Raw genomic sequence first — 27,411 nt, 5'->3', positions numbered from 1 at the left:
GTCTGGTATGTATTTTAACCACTTCAGCTCCGGACCAATAAATACCTTAAGGACCAGAGGTCTTTTTGCAATTTCGCACTGCGCTGCTTTAACTGGTAATTGCGCGGTCATGCAATATTGCACCCAAACGAAATTTGCGTCCTTTTCTTCCCACAAATAGAGCTTTCTTTTGATGGTATTTGATTGCCTCTGCGATTTTTTTTTTTGCGATATAAATGGAAAAAGAGCGAAAATTTTGAAAAAAAAAGATATTTTCTTCTTTTTGTTATAAGAAAAATCGAATAAACTAAATTTTAGTCATACATTGAGGGCAAAATTTATTCAGCCACATGTCTTTAGTAAAAAAAATGTCAATAAGCGTATATTTTTTGGTTTGCGCAAAAGTTATAGCGTCTACAAACTAGAGTACATTTTCTGGAATTTACACAGCTTTTAATTTATGACTGCCGATCTCATTTCTTGAGGTGCTAAAATGGCAGGGCAGTACAAATCCCCCCCAAATGACCCCATTTTGGAAAGTAGACACCCCAAGGAAATTGCTGATGGGTATGTTGAGCCCATTGAATATTTATTTTTTTTGTCCTAAGGGATTGAATAATGACAAAAAAAAAATAAAAATTTTTTTTTACAAAAAGTTGTCACTAAATGATATATTGCTCACACATGCCATGGTTATATGTGGAATTGCACCCCAAAATATATTCCGCTACTTCTCCCGAGTATGGGGATACCACATGAGTGGGACTTTTTGGGAGTCTAGTCGCGCACGGCACCCCGAAAACCAATCACCACCTTCAGGATTTCTAAGGGTGCAAATTTTTGATTTAACTCCTCACTACCTATCACAGTTTCGAAGTCCATAAAATGCCAAAATAGCACAAAACCCCCCCAAATGACCCCATTTTGGAAAGTAGACACCCCAAGCTATTTACTGAGAGGCATGTTGAGTCCATGGAATATTTTATATTTTGCCAAAAGTTGCGGGAATATTACAAACTTTTTTTTTTTTTTGCACAAAGTTGTCACTAAATGATATATTGCTCACACATGCTATGGGCAGAAGTCAAATTACACCCCAAAATAAATTCTGCTGCTTCTCCCGAGTACGGCGATACCACATGTGGGGGACTTTTTGGGAGCCTAGCCACGTACGGGACCCCGAAAACCAAGCACTGCCTTCCGGATTTGAATATAAAATGCTACCAAAAAACCTGTTAGCGATGGCAGGGATCAGGCCTGACTCTGCGATCGCTGCAGTTATGTGTTTAGTGTTTTGTAAGTGACAGTGATCGATCGATACTGCACTTGGGTGAGCTGGGCAGAGGGGCAAAACGCAGGTGCCAGCAGGTATTTGGGCTGATCCCGCTAACAATGCGTTTTTTTGGAACCCTAAACTGCTGGGGACGCTAGTATAGATCTGATCAGATCAGATATTGATCTGTTCAGATTCTATACCACTACGGGAGGTGTATGCTTTGTGTGTGGGTGTTAGCGGTACTGGCACTAACCTAGCGCTGCCTGGGGCGACGCAGACCCTGACCCTAAAACCTAATTGATATCACCCGCCGGGTGATCAGGGGGTTAAACCTTTATTGGGTAATAAATGGTGGGTGCCCTGATGCTATAAAAAACAAACTAACCAGAGTCACCCGTAACACTTATACGGTGATCAGTGGTGAAAGGGTTAACTAGGAGCAATCAGGGGGTTCAAATTTTTATTAGGTAGTATATGGGGGTCCCTGGCGCTATATAAAAACCTGACGGGGAACCTAAATAACTAACTGGCTAACCAGCGTCACCAGTGACACTTATACTGTGATCGCTGGTGAAAGGGGGTGAAAGGGTTAACTAGCAGCAATCAGGGGGTTAAAACCATTATTGGGTAGTATATCGGGGTACCTAGCGCTATAAAAACCTGGCGGTGAACCTAAAAAAATAACTAGCTACCTAGCGACACTGATGCAGCGTTCAGAAAAATTATCGCTTAGTGACACTGGCAAAAGGGGGTGAAAGGGTTAACTAGCAGAAATCAGGGGGTTAAAACCATTATTGGGTAGTATATCGGGGTACCTAGCGCTATAAAAACCTGGCGGTGAACCTAAAAAAATAACTAGCTACCTAGCGACTGTAGCGACACTAATGCAGCGATCAGAAAAACGATCGCTTAGTGACACTGGCAAAAGGGGGTGAAAGGGTTAACTAGCGGCAATCAGGGGGTTAAAACCATTATTGGGTAGTATATCGGGGTACCTAGCGATATAAAAACCTGGCGGTGAACCTAAAAAAATAACTAGCTACCTAGCGACACATGCAGCGATCAGAAAAATGATCGCTTAGTGACACTGGCAAAAGGGGGTGAAAGGGTTAACTCTAGGGGCAATCAGGGGGTTAAATCTTTATTGGGGGGTGATAGGGGGCTACCCTGGACCTAACACTAACTGTCCTGACAGTTTTTACTGTCACAACTGACACTGAATGCATTGATCAGTAAAGAAATGATCAATGCAATCAGTGACACTGTGACTGGGGGGGGAGGGGGGGCGGGGGGGGGGATCGGGGGGAGATCGGGGGGGGGATCGGGGGGGGGTTTTGTGCCTGTGTGTACCTACATGTCAGTGTAGTGTTGGTGCACACTTACTTTCTGTCTTCTCCTCGTAGTCCGGTCAAAAAGACCGCCCCGAGGAGAATGACATCACTTCCTCCTTCCTGTGTAAACAATACACAGGGGAGGAAGCTTCTCATTGGCCAGGAGCGATCCAGAGGGGGTGGCCGAAAACCAACGGCCATCCCCTCATCACGGAGCGCTCCTGGACCGAATCGGACCGCCGTAACCAGCGGGAGGGGGTCCGATCGGACCCCCCACCCGCTGGAAGGCAATCACGTAGATGTACGTGATTGTGCCTGCCTGTGCCATTGTGCTGACGTACATTGGCAATACGGCGGTCCTCAAGTGGTTAAGGGAAACGCCACACCACAATTAAAAAAACATTGGCGTGGGGTCCCCCCAAAATCCATACCAGACTCTTATCCAAGCAAGCAGCCTGGCAGGCCAGGATGGGGAAAGGGGGGACGAGCAAGCGGCAAGGGCCTTGTCCCCACAACCCTGGCCATTTGGTGTGGGGGTCTGCAGGCGGGGAGCTTATCGGAATCTGGAAGCCCCCTTTAACAAGGAGGCCTCCAGAGCCCACTCCCCATGCGAATAGGTAGGGGTACATTATGCCTCTACCCATTCACCAAAAAAAGTGTCAAAAAGTAAAAACCACAATACACAGTTTTTGACAACTCCTTTATTAAAAAAAAAAAGTGTCCCGCGATGTACATCCATCTTTAATCACGCCGCCTGACAGACCCAAAAAATAGATAAAATAACCGAAAATATTCCGTCGTCCCGCCGACTGCTTTTTTGCTGTGACAGATGTTATATAGGCAAGGGTGGGGCCACCTGCTAATGTAACGGATGACCCCGCTCCCTTTGACGGCACATGACATGATGTCCACATGCGTGCATACCTTGTATAGGGGTGAAATTCGTCAACCAACATTTGATCTAAGTTCTCTGATATTCTGAATGTACTAATGTATCATTAAAGAGGAACTTCAGTCTGCTCATATAATTTGTAATAAAAACATCTTTGCCATTCTGAAGCTTCTCGCCGACCATTTTACATATTATTTTATATATACTGTGATTCTGTACTTGCCAAATATGCTGCAGAAATCTCCCTCCACTAAGTCTGGCTGCAGCCATTTTAACTGTGCGCAAATGAAGCTGCTACCTGTTTACTTCCTGGATTTACACAGACACACCCTTCCAGCTCTGCAGCTCTCATTGGCCCTCTTATGACTCACCCCCTCTCTTCCTGGCAAACTCTCACGAGCGTGAGAGAGAGAGCTGTGCATGATGTCATAAGCCTAGACTTTTTTTCCAGACAAGAAACAGGAAGTGGTCTGTATAAGCTATTCACTGGCACAAAAAAAAAATGTTTTAATACCCAAAGTTAAAACAACAAGGGCAGAGGATTGAATAAATGGAAATATGAAAAAATGAGTGAAGTTCCGCGCTCTTTTCGCTGTCATTAATGGCCCAGTGGGCAATAGCAGATGGTGAGCCACCTGCTGACTGTAACCTGAAATAGTGATACTTATGCTGATGATGCAAGGGGATTCAAGTGTCTTATGCTGGCCATACACTATACGAAAAATTAGCTGAAATTTGGTAATTTGGACATTTTGTTCGTTTTTCGGCCAGTTAATGGGCACAAAATCGGTAATAGTTGGGATGTTTTTGAGCCGAAAAAAACAAAAGTTTGAAAATTTTCTGCCAAATTATAAAATGAAAGGTTAATGCGTTTCCCGTCCGAACTGTTTGCACTAGGGATATGTAAAAAAAAAATTTAAAAAAAAATTGATTCATTTATGTCCACGGAACGATTTACCAGTCATTACATGATGGCACTATCGTTTGCTCTCATGACCAAATGTTAGTTTTTCGAAAATAGGTTCAGCCGACTTTTCGTATAGTGTATGGCCAGCATTACTATACAGAACGGAGCTGGCGCTGACAATGGCGCTGACAACACAATGGAAGTGGTGAGACCAACACTCATTACCTTCCCAGTGGGAGCTGGTAACACTACTCAAGTGGTGAACTGCCCCCTTTCCTCACCTGGTTAACACACATCAGCATCCCAGCCTCACATTTTTGAACTACCCCCTACTTGGCATCTGAGGCCAATCTGTTCAGCTATAGGCTACTTGCCTCACCTACATGAGCACTAGCACCCATTTCCACATGACGGAGACATACCTCCCAACTTTTTGAGATGGGAACGAGGGACACCTATTAGAAAAAGTGTGTAGGCATAGGACACACACCCCCACCATGCCCCCTTAAAGGAGAATTGCACAAAAAAAATTATTAGTTAAACCCACAAGTGCTTTTTTTTTTTACCACTACTATTCCCTTATACTGACTTTTGAAACTTTCAAATGCAGCAATTTAGAAATTGGATGAAAGGTTTAGCACTGGGAAAGAATTTTTGAAAGATAAAAACTAATAAAAGTTGCAGTTTATATAAAACTATATAGATCAGACCAAAATGAGGGACAAGTGAGGGGGAAAGAGGGACATTGCTCCAAATCAGGGACAGTCCCTCAAAATCGGGGACAGTTGGGAGCTATGCAGAGATACCATTTAGGATGGACTGCCAAATAACTGGTTAATTAACCACAGGGCTGCTCAGTGAACTTTACTTAATCTGCTAGCCTGCGCCTGACACCTTCCTTTATCACACACCTTACTCGTTGGAACCAGGGTGACCATGCTTGAAGCTTGCCAATCAAGCCTTATTTGCTACTTGCAACAAGAATCCATGCCCACTGATATTCTGAATTAATAGCATACTAGGCTGTGTGTACGGGTGTATGCGCAGCTGCGAGTCTCGCTTACAGACAACATTGTCTTTTTTAAGTGTGGTTGGTAAAAGTCAATTCACTGAATTTTAGCATTTTGTATGATGCAATTTTTCTACAATAAAGCTGTTTTTTATTCAACCGCTGTGTTTCATTAATGTGACCTTCTTGGTAGGTTCTCTCTCCTCCCTTTGTTATATATTGCTCACAATGGCAAGTGATCTTTGATCAGCACTGGTCACGTGACTGTACCCACCAATGACAATCTTTTTTGTGTGTGCTCTCCCTGTACACAAATCTGCACATGTACAGTGCATTTGCCCTCCCCCAGCCGCATTTCGATGATAGGAGTGGGACAGCATGCTGCACATGTGTGGATTTCTGGACGAGGTAGAGCACCCTGGGCATGTTTGGATTTGTGGATGAGCAATAGCGCAGTTCCACACCCATTCCTATGATGATGGGGTGCATTCAAAGAACCATCAGTCCTAGTTTATATGCAGGACAGTGCTAATCACATAGAATGTTACATTTTTGACCTGGGTTTGTCTACACTGCAGCACGATTTATAAACTGCTGGGGCCCCTCGATGTTGCAAAGGTGAACTACTAAATATGGTTATGTTTGCAAACAAAAAATTGTGACAATCTACTCTGTTAGCAACAGAGCAGTTAATGCAGAACCCTATCCTGTTAACAACGTTCTTGCCATGGGCGTCCCCAGGTAGGGGCAAGGGGGGTCAAGTGCCCCCCCCCCCCCTGAAATCAGGGATCAGATCTTAAATTCAGCACAATTGCATCGCTATCAGGGTGCGGAGAGTCCGCACCCGGGTGCCATCCACCAGTGGGGTAACACCATCAAGGTGCTGTCAAGCCCCCCATCAGTGTAGTGTGACTTCAGGCTCTTTTCCTTGCTCAGTCCAGCAGAGAACTCAGTGTCGCTGTGACAGGAGAAAGGCGTGCTGCGGGCTATCAAATGTTTCCCCTACTTGCCCCCCCCCCCTTTCTCCTGTTAGGGATAAGAGACGGCAGCTCTCACCAGGTTCCCCGCCCAGCTTCCTGCCCGAGAGACACACTGCCCAGTGCCACCAGAGAGAGAAACGCTGCCCAGTGCCACCAGAGAGAAAAAATGAGCCACTACCAGGGTACAGCCATGCTACACTACTGACCAGAGTCGAGCCAGGGGAACCCAGAGTGAGCGATCATCCAGCCAAAGGGATCACTGCTGTAGTTTTGCTGGGTCTGGTAAGAGGGACTGTTGGCCATTATCCATTACTTATCCTAGGGACTGTACAATGTCTGCAGTCTCTGACCATGATAATGTGATCATTACATTGTCGAAAAGGGGCGGTGCATGGGTGACCCTAAAATGATGCCCCTCCTGAGAAAAGTTCTGCGGACGCCCATGGTTCTTGCTTGCAAATTATCACCCAAAATGAATCTATAAGAGTGCGTGCTATTGCAAAAGCTGTGTTCTAATATACTGGCTTGCAGTTATCTACAGTAGGTTTTATTTTTAAATGAAGTCTGCATATTGTAGCTGTTCATTGCTGTTTCAGGTCAATCATTCTTCTACAGATATTTGATCTCAGCTACAAGTCTGCATTCCAAAAACCAGATAGAAAAAACATATCGGCAGCTTTTCCCCTATTGTTAAGAACTCAGTTGTTAGTGTATTATCTGCATGTTTTGAGACTTGCACAATCTATGGTGGCTGACACAGAAAATCCTATCTCTGTATACTGAGTCACAGCATTCATAGCAGGCTTCAAAAACAGAAGCCACTCTATTTAACTTTAATAACCTATTTTTATTACATATATTATTTTACTATGGACCACAGCAATAATATTGTTAGGTATAGCTCTTACAAACTATTTAGAACATACATTTTGCAATGGCATCAAGCTGCCATGGGACCTCCCCAGAGGGAGACATGAAAAAGGATGTAAATTGCACATGAACAGTGACACCATCGCTGGTGCCTCTACTACCACTCTACATATCATGCATGAAAGGTACCCATTACAAATCTGTATGAAGTTGCAGAGAACACATACTGCTTTAACCACAGATATGTGGTAGATTCTCCATTTTCAAAATAATCAGAGTTTGCAGGAAACTCCACTTATTAGAAAAAAATGCAGAAGCACACTTCAAATCCTCTTGCTCTTGTTAGGCAGTAATTGAACACTCATCCAAATTCAGAGACCGATTTACATAAGGCCTTAGTAAGTATTGACTGAGGGCAAAGCCCTTATCCCCAACATATACATTTGGCAGAGGAGGACTCTATTTCTCTTGTAGCAGTCTGGTGGAAGCTCAAGTCTATTTTAAATATTTTTTACAGTTGAAGAACTTTTTTCCACTGCCAATGGGCTTCACAACATGGATATGCTTCCCGTCAATTTAAAACAATTTAAAAATTTTCTTCTCACCCAGAAAACGTCTGCTATCTGGGACCAATCTTCTGTAGTTGGTTTCTTCATGAGCATATCCTTAACAACATCCCAAATGGTTCTGCAGGTGGCATGGAGTAGATTTCCTGCTGTAGATTTCCAACCAAAAACTCATAATGCAAATTTACAAATGAATGACCAGGTACCCGAAAATGAAAAAGTCAATTGTGTATGTTTTTAATGTTTTTCAGGTAAAATACTACATTTTTTTTTCCGGAGTTTAAAAGACTGCTACAATCAAAAAAATTAAGGAGGCTAGAAGTGGTAAAATGAGAAAATAAGCTAGCGCTTTTCATAATTGCGGTTTGTCAACAAAGAAGAGCATAATGCTTTGTAATGACAAATTATCTCTTCCAAAACACAAGCTAGCTGGGAAGCTAGCCCCTCTGATGATGCGCCAGAGGAAGTGAAAGCAGTGGAGGAGCAGGAGGAAGACAACAGTGCCCAGTAACAGCCACCATTTGATCCCCAATCAACACCCACTCCTGTCCGTTAGCCCAGTAACAGAGGAGTGGCCTGAACCAGGTCCTACCCATATTGTGACATCTCTGTCTATAGGAAGATCTGTGAGGGAGGGGTTAATATATAAGTTAATATTTGTGGTGTGATGAAAACTAGATGAACAGTGATGGGGAAATTGCATATTTCCATATTATTATTGGCTCATAATATCTAACAATAAATTCCAAACCTAGGAAGGATATGGAAAACTTAACATCGGGATTGGATGGCTTGCACCCGAGGGTACTTGGGAACTCAGTCAAATAATTGCCAGACCATTGTTCCTAATTTTTACTGACAGTCTACTGACTGGAATGGTACCAGCAGATTGGAGAAAATCCAATGTAGCACCAATGTTTAAAAAGGACCCAGAACACATCCCTGGGAATTACAGACCAATTAGCCTAACATCAACAGTATGCAAGCTCTTGGAGGGGATGACAAGGGACTATATTCAATATTTTAGTAATGAAAACAGCATCATTAGCACTAATCAGCATGGGTTCATGAATTATCGTTCTTGCCAAACCAATCTATTAACCTTCTCTGAGGAAGTGAGTTGCCATCTAGATAAAGGAAGGCCTGTAGACGCGATGTATCTGCAAAAGCATTTGACCCAGTTCCCCATAAACGTTTATTGTACAAAATAAGGTCCATTGGCATGGACCATAGGGTGAGTACATGGATTGAAACCTGGCTACAAGGGCGTGTTAAGAGGGTGGTGATAAATGGGGAATACTCGGAACGGTCAGGGGTGGGTAGTGGGGTCCCCCCAGGTTGTAAGCACTGAACTCCTGTCTCAAGAGTCTCTTCTCCAGAGAGAATATGATTTCAATTTGCAAATACCGTATTGGTGACCCCACAATAGGGATATAACTTTTTCGCGGAAGTAAGTTTAACAAGACACATGGCCGCTCATTAAAATTAGAAGGTTGAACTTGATGGACTTTTGTCTTTTTTCAACCACACCTACTATGTAAAAAAAAGGATGGTCACTTTAGCCAAAGGAATGTCATTGTGAACTGATTATATGGACAATCCAGCCCACTAATCTCCTTTCCAGGAATGTGCTATATACCACAGTTATACCTTGGAACAGTGGTCTAATCTCAGAGCTGCCATCATGCATGTGTCTGAGGTTGATCCTCTGGGCCATGCCATAATAGAGGGACCTGTGATGGTAACAGCATCTTTCGTTAAGTATTCTTGTTATATTTTCTAATATTATCTGTCATTATTTATATGAAATGTTATACTTATAAGTATTTGTGTGATCTCTTTTTGCACATAGAGTACAACCCCCCAAAATTTAAACTACCACGTGACTGACGTGATAAAGCAATGTGATGATGCAGCATTTGTTAACTATATTGTTAGGAATGTGTAAGAGAGCACGCCCAGAAAAAAAGTTTGCATTAATGATGGCGCTAATGAATATGGCACATTTATAGATGAAGAGCCAGCCAACACCCCAATCTCGTGTGTGTGGACCCACCTTCCACACATTATCAGTCCTACCCACCACAACCCTAATTACCACCAAGATCCTGGCCCTATTCAGATGATTTTGGCAATATGCAGTATCCACCCTACAGCCCTGCTTGCCATATCCCAATCCCTCCCCAATTTCCTCTATCCTCAGCCTCTGCCTTTCCAAACAGCACAGTGCCCATGACCCACTCAATATGCATCAGGACCATCCACAGGGTACCTATCCACCAACACTGGGTCACCCTCAAGTGTCCCAAAAACTTATTTCAACCTGTAATGGTGTTGATATACATTTACAAAGGAACGAATGCTCCTAGTTGTACCTGTATACGTTATTTATGCTTAAATTTTTGGTAAAAAATACATATTGTATTTTGCTGTTGCCTCATATTTGGGTTGTTTTTTGGTACTAAAAATTTTAATTGTGTTTTGTATTACAAATACAAATGATAAAAAAAAAATCACTTTCACTCGTCGTTTGCCCCTTTTTTTATAGTAAAGTATTTGCATTACTCTATGCTATAAACAGTAAACCCTTACATATACCCAGTGAAGTGACTGGCCTCAGGTGATACTCGGATGAAACAAATCCTCCTACATAAGTTGTACCTGTTTATGCACAGCTGTCTCTGTCCCCTACATCCATTCAAAGTGCAGAATTTATACAAAATCTTACAGCTCTAAAAAGGAGAGCTCTGGGAGCTGATTGGGGGGAAGGGACACATCCCACTTCACACAGAAACAGAGCCGAATCTGTCAATCATAGACTGTGCCTCCCATCACCATTTTTCTCTTGGTGTCTGGGAAAACTCATCAGAATTGAATCATGCTGATAGCAGGCAGAAATGACACTTTGTGATCTGGATTGAAACAAGTACACACTATAGAGGGAGATGCTTTATTTATATTTCACATCTGATGGTTTAATACCATTTTAAAATGGTAGTAAGCCTCAGAGATGAAATATGAACAAAGAATATCCCTCTATCGTGTGTACTGGTTTCATGCTTCGTTCCCCTGCTATCAGCATAAATCACTTCTGAAGATTATTGCCGAAACCAAGAGAAGAGAAGAGAGTTCCTATGTGTTATGTGAAGAAGGGTGTGTCCCTTCCTTCCAGTCAGCTCTCAAAGTTCTCCTCACTGAGCTCTGCAGTGTGTTATTTCAGCTCTCTGCCCCTTTTTTCTGACATCTTAGACAAGCTTTATAAATTCAGCACTTTGAATGGATGTGGAGAAGAGAAGACTGCAGATAAAGAAGTACAGTTTATCTAGGAGGATATGTTTCATCTCAGTGTCCCAGGATCCAGCACTGTCCTCATCTGACCCAGCTCTTTGCCGGTATTTGGGTCCCTGGCATCTTACAATGGGGACGGAAAGTATTCAGACCACCTTAAATTTTTCACTCTTTGTTATATTGCAGCCATTTGCTAAAATCATTTAAGTTCATTGTTTTTCCTCATTAGTGTACACACATCACCCCATATTGACAGAAAAACACAGAATTGTTGAAATTTTTGCAGATTTACTAAAAAAGTAAAACTGAAATATCACATGGTCCTAAGTATTCAGACCCTTTGCTCAGTATTTAGTAGAAGCACCCTTTTGATCTGATACAGCCATGAGTCTTTTTGGGAAAGATGTAACAAGCTTTTCACACCACGATTTGGGGATCCTCTGCCATTCCTCCTTGCTGATCCTCACCAGTTCTATCAGGTTGGATGGTAAATGTTGATGGACAGCCATTTTTAGGTCTCTCCAGAGATGCTCAATTGGGTTTAAGTCAGGTCTCTGGCTGGGGTCCTCAGAACTCTGGAGAAGGTTTTCATCCAGGATATCCCTGTACTTGGCTGCATTCATCTTTCCCTTGATTGCAACCAGTTGTCCTGTCCCTGCAGCTGAAAAAACACCCCCACAGCATGATGCTGCCACCACCATGCTTCACTGTTGGGACTGTATTGGACAGGTTATGAACAGTGCCTGGTTTTCTCCACACATAGAACTTAGAATTAAGGCCAAAAAGTTCTAACTTGGTCTCATCAGACTAGATAATCTTATTTCTCACCATCTTGGAGAGTCCTTCAGGTATTTTTTAGCAAACTCCATGAAGGCTTTCATGTGTCTTGCACTGAGGAAAGGCTTCCGTTGGGCCTCCTGTCGCATTACCAAAACAGGAAGTGAGAGGAAATCCCTCCAAACTGTGCGAATCCCTGGGGGTGATTGGTGTGGCCAGTTACAAGCACTGATCTCCCTGTATAGCAGTTGAAAGCCTGTTTGTCTTCTCTCCTGCAGCTGTCAGCCACTTCATTGAAAGCCATACAGGGAGATCGATACTTGTAACTGTCCCAATAAAGTGTCCTTCTGATCCCTGTAACCACCGCACCGATCGTCCCTCACTGTCCTTCTGTGTCCTCCTCTACCCCCCCCCACCCCCACCCCCAATCGCTTCTGGCCGGCTTCTCTCCTAATGGCTGCTGGATGTAGTGTCATAATGGTTAGTCAGGATGGCGAGCAGAGGAAGGGACGGGTAAATATGTAATTTACCCGCCCCTTCCTTTTCTGAATTGGACACAGTGAGCGATCCATACCGATCGCTCTTGTGTCCTTTGATAATTGAGTATAGTAAACTGTTTACCATGCTTCCGTTTATGAATGGGGAGGAGTCTCCTGTTCATTTATCTTCAGTGCAGCTGAGGCTGCAGAGTAAGGGACTAGTCTGTCCTCAGTTCCTTTCTCTGTCCCAAAGAGGAGATGTCAGGGGTCTGTAAAAAAAAAAACCCCACACACAAATTAAAAAATTAAATTGGAAACAAAAATAAAAAACTTCTGGACACCGTCTGACCATCCACTACCCCCCACACCCGAGATCATTGTGTAAAAAAAAAAAAATAATAAATATTAAATTAAATTATTATAAAAAAATAAAATTGGAAGAAATGAAATAAAAATAAAAAATTGCGCTAAGGTAGGTGAGGCATGGAGAAGCCCCTTGGCCTCATGGTTGATGGAGAGGTTGCACTCAGAGCCACATTGCCCTATTGACATCCTCCACTGGCCCCCAAAAATGCATTTTGAAAAAAAGACAAAAAAAAATTAAACCAGTAAAAACATAATAAAAAATAAATAAAAAATAATAAATAAAAAACTGCTGACACTGTCCACTACCCTGACAGTATCCTGCACATTCTACCCACCGCCATACACTCTGTACTCTCCTGCACATACTACCTACCTTCATACACTCCACACTCCTCTACTGTACATACTACCCACCACCATACTCTTCTCCTGCATATACTACCCATTTCCATACAATCCACACTCCTCTCCTTGCACATAATACCCACCACTGTACACTCCATACTCCTCTCCTGCATATACTACCCACCGCTGCCCACTCCATGCTCCTCGCCTTGCAGTGCCTTGCAAAAGTATTTACCCCCCCCTTGGCTTTTTACCTATTTTGTTACATTACAGCCTTTAGTTCAATGTTTTTTTTAAATCTGAATTATATATGATGGATCAGAACACAATAGTCTAAGTTGTTGAAGTAAAATTAGAAAAATATATACATAAAACTATTTTTCAAAAATAAAAAACTGATAACTGGCATGTGTGTATGTTATGTGTGTATGTTATGAAGCCCATAAAAAAGCTCTGGTGCGACCAATTACCTTCAGAAGTCACATAATTAGTGAAATGATGTCCACATGTGTGCAATCTCACATGATCTGTCGTTACATATACACACCTTTTTAAAGGGCCCCAGAGGCTGCAACACCTAAGCAAGAGGCACCACTAACCAAACACTGCCATGAAGACCAAGGAACTATGTTGTTGAGAAGTAAAAGTCAGGTTATTAAAAAACATCCAAATCTTTGATGATCCCTAGGAGCACCATCAAATCTATCATAACCAAGGGGAAAGAACATGGCACAACAGCAAACCTGAAAAAGAGATGGCCGTACACCAAAACTCACGGACTTGGCAAGGAGGGCATTAATCAAAACGGCCGCACAGAAACCTAAGGTAACCCTGGAGAGCTGAAGAGTTTCACAGCAGAGACTGGAGTATCTGTACATAGGACGACAATAAGCCGTATGCTCCATAGAGTTGGGCTTTATGGCAGAGTGGCCAGAAGAAAGCCAATACTTTCAGCAAAAAATGAAAAATGACGTTTTGAGTTTAGCGAAAAGGCTAAAAAAGTAAGAAATTCTTCTTGAATTACCGTGTGCAAAACAGAAATGTAAAAGCAAAGGGGGAGGAGGGGGAAAGAACTGCCACAAACACCTATGTGGATCAAGCCGTATCCACTAAATGTACACTGTATTAGGAAAAGTGATGTTGCGCGGTTCAAGAGGATGAGTGGAAAGTATAAGACAAATATGTATCAAGATAGCATAGATCAGCGGATTGGAAGAATTAATTATTCAATTGTGCAAATAATTAATACTCAAAATGCATTCTAAGAATAATAGCAATCTGCATGTGATGCAAAAGATTACTTGTGGTGCATACACCTAAAAAACAATATTAAAGTGCATAGTGCAAAACATAACTTCTGTGCAAAAACATAAATATGAAACTTAAAATGGATATGTTAAAAAAGCATGCAAAAAACTGCAAATAAAGTGCGTAATATCGCTATATAGTATACTGATATCATATACTCTGCATATCAATAATAAATGTGCCAGAAAGTGCTCACGTGCAACACCTGTGAAAACTGATTCGCATGCGTGAGAAAAAAGTAAATATCAATACAATAAATTTGGTCAATCTGGTAACGTATAGTCCATACAAATCTCGGTAAATAATTTGGTCAATCTGGTAACGTATAGTCCATACGATCCGGATGTTGTGCTGAGCATTCCACATTCCATTCCATTCCACAGGCTCCTCACACGATCCGGATGCACAACATCCGGATCGTGTGAGTAGCCCGTGGTATGCAGTAGAACTGCCAGGACTACATACTCGTGATCAGTATTACTCCCACTTATATCTTATTTTGCTGAGCTTGTTTGTGGCAGTTATTTTGGACAATTTGAAGCTTGATGAAGATTTAAAAAAGCTGAAGCAGCTACTCCCGCTACTGTTGAGAGGCAAAGACATTCTAAGGAAAACCCTGGGGTCCAGGCTTAAATATTACCCACTCAGATCCTGGGACATGGGGAAAAGGAGGTGAAACAGCCAGTGCTTTAATATATGCGGTTACCTCTTTACCGCAAGGTAAAAGGCCATTACTTATTAGTGTGGTTTGACATGAAGAGGAAAAACACTTTTGCACATTTGGAACATTTGCACATCAGATAACTTTGCACAGTGAAGCACCTGCACTTTTTATGCCATTTTGCACATAGGAAATACTTAATGTATGGTGGATATTAGCAGTTACATATGCTATTCTTTATTCAGAAGACCTTGAATAAAAGACTTGGCACCTTTGACAATTACACCTGTCTGTACGGATTGGTGGATTTGTTTGGACTATACGTTATCAGATTGACCAAATTATTTACTGTGTTGATATGTACTTTTTTCTCACGCATGCAAATCAGTTTGCACAGGTGTTGCACGTGAGCACTTTCTGGCACATTTATTATTGATATGCAGAGTATATGATATCAGTATACTATATAGTGATATTACGCACTTTATTTGCAGTTTTTTGCACGCTTTTTTAAAATATACTTTTTAAGTTTCATATTTTTGCACAGAAGTTATGTTTTGCACTATGCACTTTAATATTGTTTTTTAGGTGTATGCACCACAAGTAATCTTTTGCATCACATGCAGATTGCTATTATTCTTAGAATGCATTTTGAGTATTAATTATTTGCACAATTGAATAATAAATTTTTCCAATCTGCTGATCTATGCTATCTTGATACATATTTGTCTTATACTTTCCACTCATCCTCTTGAACAGCGCAACATCACTTCCTAATACACTGATGAGACTAAAATTTAACTTTTTAGCCATCAAAGAAAATGCTATGTCTGGTGCAAACCCAACACATCACACAAAGAACACCATCCCCACAGAGAAACATGGTGGGGATGGTAACTATGTAACTATGGTGGTGGCCGCATCATGTTGTTAGGATGTTTTTCAGCAGTCGGGACTGGTAAACTGGTCAGAGTTGAGGGAAAGATGGATGGTGCTAAATACAGGGATATTCTTGAGCAAAACTCGTACCACTTCCAGCAGGATGATGACCCCAAACACACTCCTAAAACAACACTTGAGCAGTTTAAGCGCAAACATGCAAATGTGTTGGAATGGCCTAGTCAAAGTCCAGACCTCAATCCAATAGAAAATTTGTGGTCAGATTTAAAGATTGCTGTTCACAAGAGCAAATCATCCAACTTGAAGGAGCTGGAGCAGTTTTGCAAGGAGGAATGGGCAGAAATCCCAGTGGTAAGATGTGGCAAGCTCATAGAAACTTATCCAAAGTGACTTGGAGCTGTGATAGCCGCAAAAGGTGTCTCTACAAAGTATTGACTTTAGGGGGGTGAATAGTTATGGACATTGACTTTCTGTTATTTTGTCCTATTTGTTGTTTGCCTCACAATAAAAAAAAAAAAAAACCTTCAAAGTTGTGGGCATGTTCTGTAAATTAAATGATGCAAATCCTCAAACAATCCATGTTAATTCCAGGTTGTGAGGCAACAAAACACGAAAAAAGCCAAGGGTGGGGGGTGAATACTTTTGCAAGGCACTGTATACTACCCACTGCCATAATCCTCTCCCTGCACATACTACCCACCGCCGTACACTCCATATATCCTCTCCTGCATATACTACTCACCACTTTAAACTCCATACTTCTCTCCTGCATATACTACCCACCGCTGTACACTCCACACTCCTCTCCTGCACAAACTACCCATCTCTATACCTCTTTCTGGCACATACTACCCACCTCCATACACTCCACACCCCTCTCCTGCACTTACTATAGGGTGACCAGACATCCCCGGTTTCCGGGGACAGTCCCTGGATTGAGGACACTGTCCCCACACCAAGTCTGTCCCTGGATTGGATTTGAACAGAGGCTGGGGCAATTTCAAAAACATAAAAAATATAATTAAAATTCAGAATTACACACCCCCGCGCCTACTAGCTTAGGGGGATGTATTTTTTTCCATTATCTGTGCCCCTTTGTGATGATCCTTTGCTGGTCGGAGTGGAGGGAATATTTTTTTTCAGTATCAGGTCCATGTTCTTCTGCCTTGGCTCAAGTCCCGGCTAGCTGCCTACCTGCTTATCTCCTTGCCTTCCCTGGTGGAGTGCTCTTCCTCCTCTCCTAACCTAGTAGTAGCCAGGGCCCGGAGAGTAAGACTTCACAGGCTGTGAGGCGGGCGGCAACGGGCAGAGAGTCGCTGATTGCCGCCATTACTAGTAAAAAAAAAAAAAAAAAATGTCCCCGGATTTCATTTTAAAAAATCTGGTCACCTTAACTTACTATCGACCGCTGTACATTCCCGTTACCATATTTTGCACTACGCAGGTCATCTCAGACTATATTTAACCATATCCACTTTAAGCCATGCCCAATATTTACCACATTCACTAAATTTTTTATTTTATCAAGGCTTAGGGCCCACTTTTGAGCTTGCAGACAGGCCCACTAATTTAATGATACACCCCTAGAAAGGCACAGGAAGAAAACCAATGCGACTTGACTTTTTGAGTGAGGTTCAGCTGAGGCTGGGTTCACACTGCTGCGGTGTACGAGATCGGATGTGATTCGCACCACACTGCAAATCACATGCGATCTCTGTGCGATGCGAGTTCAGCCATACAGATAGTATGGCTGAACTCGCATCGCATCCGGCCCAGACTCGCACAGGACCCTTTTTTTTGGTCCACAGCAGAATCGGATTGCATGGGTGTTCACATCATGCGATCCAATTTCTGTCCGAGTTTGCAGATCGCACTGCGATATGCAAACTGATCTGGGGGCGTCATTAACTTTTCACTGACACTCCCAGCAGTTCGCACAGGGCAGTGTGAACTGCCGCCGGGAGGCATGCGATGTGGGAACCCGCAGTAGATTCCCGCATCGCAGCAGTGAACCCAGCCTTAAGGAGAATTAAAAGAATATATATATATATATATATATATATATATATATATATATATACCCCTGGTTACACCACCCCCACAGCCAAGTCTTCCTTGTTACAGATAGACACTCGTGAGGCGGTGTATAGCGGGTTGGGAGAACAATGGCATTTAGCAGTTGCCTAGGTGCACGGTGGAATGCCACCACTCAGCCCCTGCCCACTTCGCCGCAGCCCGCCATTCCACCGCCCTCAGCCCTTTCAGCGAGCGGTCGCCGATCACATGACCCAGCGATGTGCGGCCTGTACCCGGTCATGTGACCGTGATGTCATCCGGCGTCTTGTAGCAGCACGGGAGTTGTACGTGTGCCTATGCTCCAGCGCTGACTATCTGCCTCCTGGCCGGGGCAGCCCAGCATGCTGTTCGGTCTGGGCACCGCTGTAAGGTAGGCGAGGCAGGGAGAAGCCCTTTGGTCTTACTAGGTGAAGGAGGGGGCTGCACTCAGACAATATATCCACACTGTGCTTCTGAAGGCTTCAATCTGATGGATAATCCTGTCCCAGTCTGAGGATGAAAGGCTGCAGCTCCCATACATCGGGAGGATAATACAATTAAAGGGGTACCAGAGTAACAGCTTTGGGTGGGCGAAACTGGCCTGGTGTGATCTGTGCAGCATGTGAGTCTCACCCCCACTGCTGTAATTTCTATTGTGTAACATAAATGAAGAATGGGGGGGACCCACTTATTTAATCCCATGCCAGACTATGTAGGAGGTTCTTGGACCGGGGATCAGAGGTACACTTTATTGGACAGAAATCCATTGGTGTAGTTCCTCTCTCCAGTCTGTCCTAGTACTTTCCAGGACTGGCATGTATCTCCCGGGACATACTAAAAGGAATGACAGAATGGAATGCCCGTAGACTTTAACAGGGAGATGGAATGCCCATAGAGAATAATGGAACAAAAAATTCAAATTGTGACAGACTCTTTTGACATATAAATTATATATATATATATATATATATATATATATATATATATATATATATATATATATAATTTTTTTTTTTTTAAACCTATTTTTAAATATCAGTGGCCATGTTTAATATTGAGATTAGGTGGGATTATTGTTGTTTTTATGGCATAACAAAGGTGTATGACAGAATGGAATGCCCATAGAGTATAACGGGAAGTAAAATATAAACTCATTCGCAGGTAAATCTGAGAGACAAAGCAATTTATCCTTTACCAAAGTATTTCCTCAGGTAGAGTAGCAGATTGTAAAATTGAGATTACATCTTTTTTCTATGGAATGACAGATACATAATGGAAAGGAATGCCCATAGAGTATAATGGGAAGGAAGATGTGACCTGGAGTCAGAACCATTGGTCATATCAGATCAATCTTTAGCAAACATATTCTCTATGTTCATTGGTGATGTCCAAATTAGACATTAAGTGGGATTATTATTGTTTTCTATGGAATGACAAACATATGACAGAATGGAATGCCATAGAGTATATTAGGAAGGAAGATGTGACCTGGAGTCAGAACCATTGGTCATGTCAGATCAATCTTTAGCAGACATACTCTCTACGTCCAGTGATGATGTCCAAAATTCACATTAAGTGGGATTATTATTGGTTTCTATGGAATGACATACATATCACAGAGTGGAATGCCCATAGAGTATAATGGGAAGTAAAATATAAACGCATTTGCAGGCAAATCTGAGAGACAAAGCAATTTATCCTTTACCACAGTTGTTCCTCAAGTAGAGTAGCAGATTGTAAGATTGAGATTATTTGGGACTACAGCTGTTTTCTATGGAATGACAGATAAATAATAGAAAGGAATGCCCATAGAGTATAATGGGAAGCAAGATGTGACCTGGAGTCAAAACCATTGGTCATATCAGATCAATCTTTAGCAGACATGCTCTCTATGTCCAGTGGGGATGTCCAAATTTCACATTAAGTGGGATTATTATTGTGTTCTATGGAATGACATACATATGACAGAGTGGAATGCCCATAGAGTATAATGGGAAGCAAGATGTGACCTGGAGTCAGAACCATTGGTCATATCAGATCAATCTTTAGCAGATATACTCTCTACATTCAGCAGTGATGTCCAAATTTGACATTAAACGGGATTATTATTGTTTTCTATGGAATGACAAGACGTATGACAGAATGGAATGCCCATAGAGTATAATGTGAAGTAAAATATAAACTCTTTCGCAGGCAAATCTGAGAGACGTACAATTTATCCTTTACCACAGCTGTCCTTTAAGTAAAGTATCAGATTTTAAGATTGAGATTATTTGGGATTACAGCTGTTTTCTATGGAATGATGGATAAATCATAGAAAGGAATGCCCATAGTGTATAATGGGAAGCAAGATGTGTCAGTCAGAACCATTGGCCATATCAGATCCATCTTTAGCAAACATACTCTCTATGTTCATTGGTGATGTCCAAATTAGACATTAAGTGGGATTATTATTGTTTTCTATGGAATGACAAACCTATGGGAGAATGGAATGTCCATAGAGTATAATGGGAAGTAAAATATAAACTCATTCGCAGGCAAATCTGAGAGACGTATCAATTTATCCTTTATCACAGTTGTTCCTCATGTAGAGTAGCAGATTGTAAAACTGAGATTATTTGGGATTACAGCTGTTTTCTATGAAATGACAAATAAATGATAGAAAGGAATGCCCATAGAGCAGGGATATACAATTTAGCGGACCTCCAGCTGTGGCAGAACTACAAGTCCCATGAGGCACTGCAAGACCCTGACAGCCACAGGCATGACACCCAGAGGCAGAGACATGATGGGACTTGTAATTTTGGAACAGCTGGAGGTCCGCTAATTACATATCCCTGCAATTGCGTATAATGGGAAGCAAGATGTCTCCTGGAATCAAACCCATTCAATATATCAGATTAATTTTAAGCATAAATACTCTCCACATTCAGTGACAATGTTGAATATTGAGATGAAGTGGGATTATTATTGTTTTCTATGGATTGACAAAGGTGAATGACAGAAAGGAATGCCCATAGAGTATAATGGGAAGCAAAATATAAACTTTTGTGAAGGCAAATCTGAGAGACATATTGATATATCCTTTCCCACAGGTGTTTCTCAAGTAGAGCAGCAGCTATTAATATTGATATTATTTGGGATTACATCTCTTTTGTATGGAATGACAAATAAATAATAGAAAGGAATGCCCATAGAGTGGAATCAAAAGCAAAATGTCACCTGAACTGGGAACCATTCGACATATCAGATCAATCTTTAGAAGACATTCTGTCCATAATGAAAGGCAATGTTTAATATTGAGTTGAATCTGGATTATTATTGTTTTATATGGAATGACAAGACATATGACAGAATGGCATGCCCATAGAGTATAATGGGAAGGAAGATGTGACCTAGAGTCAAAACCATTGGTCATATCAGATCATTTTTTAGCAGACATACTCTCTATGTCCAGTGGTGATGTCCAAAATTCACATTAAAGAGGGATTAAACCCTGATGAGTTTACTTCCTCTTTCATTCCCTGTAAAGGCAAAGCATAATGGACTACTATGCATCGCATAGTAGCCCATTATGTGTCACTTACCTGACACAGGAGCCAGCGAAGTCACCGCTGTCCCCTGTAGTCCGCCGCATCCATCTTGTTGGTGGGGTCTCGCAGCTCCGCCGCTGTCATTCGGCGAAGCCGCGATGACGTCACTCCCGCGCATGCGCACGGGAGTCGACACGCGCGGCAGCTCCATTCTTGGAAATGCCGCGCTCAGTGCGCCTGCGTGCCGCTGTCTACGGCGCATGCGCCGTAGACAGCGGTGCCCGTTTTCGGGCAAATATCTCCTAAACCATATAGGTTTAGGAGATATTTCTTGGACCTACAGGTAAGCCTTAATCTAGGCTTACCTGTAGGTCAAAGTGGTTTGTAAGGGTTTACAACCACTTTAAGTGGGATTATTATTGGTTTCTATGGAATGACATACATATCACAGAGTGGAATGCCCATAGAGTATAATGGGAAGTAAAATATAAACTCATTCATAGGCAAATCTGAGAGACAAAGCAATTTATCCTTTACCAAAGTTGTTCCTCAAGTGGTGTAGCAGATTGTAAGATTGAGATTCTTGGGAATTACAGCTGTTTTCTATGGAATGACAGTTACATAATAGAAACGAATGCCCATAGAGTATAATGGGGAGCAAGATGTGACCTAGATTCAGAACCATTGGTCATATCAGATCAATCTTTAGCAGACATGCTCTCTATGTCCAGTGGTGATATCCAAATTTCACATTAAGTGGGATTATTATTGTGTTCTATGGAATGACAGATTAGAAAGAATAGAATAGAAAGGAATGCCCATAGAGTATAATGGGCCGGATGGGCAGGATGCCTGTGGCCAATTATAGCTCTGGCTGTTTAGTACACACCCCACACTATATAAGGCCGCCAGCGCGGTGGCCTTGTGTAGTGTTCCGGCGTCTGCAGGAGTTAGTGGGTGTTGTGTGCCTTCAGCGCACTATACATCTGTATCTACCCTTTATTGCTGTTCTCTAATTGAGCCATCTGCAGGAGTTAGTGGGTGTTGTGTGCCTCCAGCACAATATACACCTGTATCTACGTTTATTGCAGTTCTCTAATAGAGCCATCTGCAGGCGTTATTGGGTGTTGTTTGCTTCCAGCGCAGTATACACCTGTATCTAGAGCTGCCACGACGCTTCGACGTAATCAACTACGTTCACTAAGAAAATACGTCGACGTGCGTGCAGGGCGTCGATGCGTCACAGTGGTGGCAGTGCTTAGTATCTACCGCTGCCCTCCGTGCCGCCGTCCCCCTCTCTTCTCCCCCTCCGTGCCGCCGTCCCTATGGGTGCAACGGATCGTCACCGATCCGTGATCCGAGCGCACATGCCGTGATCCGCGGAGCGCTCCATGGTCTCGGCCTTAGGAGAGGCCGCGGCTTCTGCCTAGGTCCGAAGCGGCGGCCATCTTTCTACACCCAGGCGTTTACAATGTGATCGATCCGATCGAGCGATCACTTGTAAACAGACCGGCGTCATGACATGACGCCGGTTTCTCTGTACTGATCTGTGCAGTGGAGGGGAGAGGTCAGATGGAAGCAGCCATCCCTCCATACCCTGCCAACACTCTGCCAGCCCGATAATCTGCAATGCAATACTCTGCCCGCCAATACTCTGCCGGCCAATACTCTGCAATACAATACTCTGCCAGCCAATTCAATACTCTGCAATGCAATACTCTGCCAGCCAATACAATACTCTGCCAGCCAATACAATACTCTGCCAGCCAATACAATACTCTGCCAGCCAATACAATACTCTGCCAGCCAATACAATACTCTGCCAGCCAATACAATACTCTGCCTGCCAATACTCTGCCCGCCAATACTCTGCCCGCCAATACTCTGCAATACAATACAATACAATACAATACTCTGCAATACAATACTCTCAAGGTTATCCAAAGGATTAATTGGCTAATCAAAAAAAAAACACTAGATTCATTAAAAAATAAAAATAATTGGATAGTCGTTGACTAATCGAAAAAATAATTGATAGATTAACCGACAGACAAATTAATCGTTAGTTGCAGCTCTAATGGACACATAGGATAACATGATGGGGAGTTTATTGACTGTAGAAAAAAATGTCTACAGCCAATAACAGCTGCTGTAAAAATGTCCAAATACGGTCAGTGTGCTTGAGGCCTGAAAGTAATAATATATATTATTTATATAACAATAAATACACTCAGAAGTAGGATATATGGGCATTATAACTTTTTTTTTTTTTTTTTTTTTCATGGATGCCTTCTATAGGATTCATAGGATGCATTAAGGTGAAAAACGGGAACCTTTACAACCCCTTTAAATGAATATTATTTATTTGCGTGCAGTATGTATCTACAGCGGGGGTGCCCAACCTTTTGAAGAGCGAGGGCCACTTAAGCGACTTGGTTAATGGTCGCGGGCCACAATCTGTATATGCAGGGCGGATATGGACCCCGCCCACTCTATTCTGTGGGGCCCCCTATCCAATTCAACCAGATGGAAGGGGACTGATCTCCTTCTGTTTTTTTTAGTGGATCGGATTGGAGGTAGGTGGGTGCAAATGGACACAAGTCCGTTTACATCTGCCATTCTATAGAGGTGAGAGGAGGGTCCGCATGGGTTGAACCGAAAGGGGCCTAAGGCTGCTTTCACACTAATGTGCGGAAGTTTACCTGCACTGCGGGTGCTGTACAGTGCACCTGTGGCTTTCCTGCAGGTTAGCTGAACTTTACGATTGATGTCTATTATAACCTGCAGGTGTGGTGCACTTTCTGAAAACGCACCAAACCCGCAGATAATAACAGAAGTCTATGACTCGGTACTGGTAACCCGAAGGTGCAATTCGCTGCACCTGCGAATTCATTTGAAAGCAGCCCAGTAACCACTGCAGAACAGATATGCCCATGTATACACTGAATTTAGTAATAAACTTATCTTTAAAGCGGGGTTCCACCCTAAAGTGGAACTTCCGCTAATCGGAACCCTCCCCCCCTCCGGTGTCAGACAGGTATTTACACCCACTTCCGGGCATAGACTCCCGTGGGAGTCTATGTCATTTCCTGTCCTGCCGCGCTGTCTGCTGGGACACACACGGGTCCCAGTGACAGCGCGGACAATTCCTATAGCGATGCGCGACTCGCGCATGCGCAGTAGGGAACCGGGAAGTGAAGCCGATTCGCTTCACTTCCGGATTCCCTCACCTAGAATGTTGACGGCAGCAGCCGAGAGCCGAACGATCAATCGGCCTCGGCTGCCGGCATCGCTGGAACCCGGGACAGGTGAGTGTCCATTTATTAAAAGTCAGCAGCTGTAGTATTTATAGCTGCTGGCTTTTAATATTTTTTTTAGGTGGAATCCCTCTTTAATAACAGTCTTCCATTCAGGTATCGCCGGCTGTTGCTGACCCAGGCAGAATGCATTTGGTATCACTCCACTTTGGGACAGGAGCTAGCACTATACAGGAAGCATCAGCAAATGTGGCTCTGCTCCCTCCACAGCCGCTTGCTTCCTCTACTGCTGGTTTCATTTAAAACACTGATGCTCTGGGATGGCGGGTCAGCAACCCACGATCTGGGCTTGAGAACCTGCTATCTCAAAGCAGGAGGTCGCGGGCCACATGTGGCCCCCGGGCCACTGGTTGGGCACCCTCTGATCTACAGTATATATAAAAAGACGTGAATTTATTTATGATTTAAATTCTATACGTTATATTGTTGAATGATCACAAAAATAGGATTATCTTGAAATAAAAAAAAAACATTAAATGAATATATTAGCCTCCTTTCTTTGTCTTACTCTTAGCCCTTGTACACACGGTCGGAGAATCCGTCGGAATGCGTCCTATCGGACCGTGTTGTCGGATAATCCGACTGTGTGTGGTATGCATCGGACTGATTCCGTCGGAATATCCATCGGACCAAGTTTTCCAACTTGCTGGAAATATTTTCCGACAAACTGGTCCGATCGGACATACTCCGATCATGTGTAGCCTACTCCGACGGACAAGGTGCCATGCATGCTCACATTTAAATTCCGACACCGAAGTGCTCGTTTAGGTAAAACTACTGCTCGTAAGCGATATAGCACATTCGTCAGGCTGCAATGTTAAAAATTCTTTCATCAAGCGCATTTCATCAAGCTCATAGTCACACACACTTCTCTCGAATGTATTTCATTACTCTTTTTTTTTTTTTTTTTTTTTAACCATTTCAGCAATACAATTTTAGTTTGCGTCACATCTACACAATTTTAGATTTTGTTTATTCTTTTTTGGATGCTTTTTTTTTTTTTTTTTGGGATTCCCTAAAAATCTCCTTTAACCAGTTGCCGACCGCCGCACGCCGATGTACGTCGGTACAATGGCACGGGCAGGCATAAGGACATACATGTACGTCCCTTGCCTCCCGCGGGTCGGGGGCCCGATCGGGCCCCCGCCCGGTGCCTGCGGCGGTCGGTATTCGTACGGGAGCGATCCCGGACGAGGGGACGGCCATTCATTCATGGCCACCCCCTCGCGATCGCTCCCGACGAATAGAAATCCCCGGTGACATCACTTCCTCTCCTGTAATGTAAACACAGGAGAGGAAGTGATGTATTCTCTCCTCCGTGTCGGTATTTTTCGTTCCGACACGGAGGAGAGCGGATCAGTAAGTTGCACCAACACTCACACACACAGTAGAACATGCCAGGCACACTCACACCCCCCCTTTACCCCCCGATCACCCCCCCAATTACCCCTGCCCCCCAGTCACAGTGACACCAATGTCATTTTTTTTTTTTTTTTTTTTTGCATTGGTGTCATTTGTGACTGTAATAACTGTTAGGGCAGTTAGAGTTAGCCCCCTTTAGTTCTAATGTACCCCCCTAACCCCCCCAATAAAGGTTTAACCCCGTGATCACCCCCCGTCGCCAGTGTCACTAAGGCTGGGTTCACATTGCAGCGGTTTATGAGAACGAATGTGATTCGCACCGCACTGCAGTGCAAATCACATCCGATCTCTGTGCGATTCGAGTTCAGCCATTCGCCGCACCCGTCGCACCCGCCGCAAATTCGCACGGGACCCTTTTTTTGGCCCGCAGCAGAATCGGATCGCATGGGTGTTCACACCATGCGATCCGAGTTTGCAGATCGCACTGCGATATGCGAACTGATCTGGGGGTGTCAGTAACATTTCACTGACACTCCCAGCAGTTCGCATAGGGCAGTGTGAACTGCCGCCGGGAGGCATGCGATGCGGGAACCCGCCGCGGATTCGCAGCGTTTCCGCATCGCTCCAGTGTGAACCCAGCCTAATAAGCGATCATTTTTCTGATCGCCGTATTAGTGTCACAGGTGACGCTAGTTAGGCAGGTAGGTATTTAGGTTCGCCGCAGCTTTTTATAGCGCCAGGGACCCCCATATACTACCGCATAAAGCCCCCTGATTGCCCCCTAGTTAACCCTTTCACCAGTGATCACCATATAACTGTTACAGGTGACGCTGGTTGGTTAGTTATTTTTTTATAGTTTCAGGGCACCTGCCATTTATTACCTAATAAAGGTTTAACCCCCTGATCACCCGGCGGGTGTCATTTGTGACTAATAACTGTTAGGGCAGTTAGGGTTAGCCCCCTTTAGTTCTAAGGTACCCCCCTAACCCCCCCAATAAAGGTTTAACCCCGTGATCACCCCCCGTCGCCAGTGTCACTAAGGCTGGGTTCACATTGCAGCGGTTTATGAGAACGGATGTGATTCGCACCGCACTGCAGTGCAAATCACATCCGATCTCTGTGCGATTCGAGTTCAGCCATTCGCCGCACCCGCCGCACCCGCCGCAAATTCGCACGGGACCCTTTTTTTGGCCCGCAGCAGAATCGGATC

General features: G+C 43.3%; 1 protein-coding gene across 1 annotated transcript in view; it reads left to right on the top strand.

The window, feature by feature from the left end:
* Nucleotides 1-18,217: 18,217 nt before the first annotated feature.
* CHST10 (carbohydrate sulfotransferase 10) overlaps nt 18,218-27,411 on the top strand; it is a 59,680-nt gene continuing 50,486 nt past the window's right edge. The window contains exon 1 of the mRNA XM_077482639.1: nt 18,218-18,380. The gene's annotated coding sequence lies outside the window, so the exon portion shown is untranslated. The remainder of the gene's footprint in view (nt 18,381-27,411) is intronic.

Source organism: Lithobates pipiens, unplaced genomic scaffold (genome assembly GCF_037356315.1).
Source record: "Lithobates pipiens isolate NorthernLeopardFrog02 unplaced genomic scaffold, aLitPip1_a1.2 Scaffold_16, whole genome shotgun sequence".
Taxonomy (NCBI): domain Eukaryota; kingdom Metazoa; phylum Chordata; class Amphibia; order Anura; family Ranidae; genus Lithobates; species Lithobates pipiens.
Note: the sequence above shows the minus strand (reverse complement) of the source record. Positions and strands in the feature narration are given on the sequence as shown.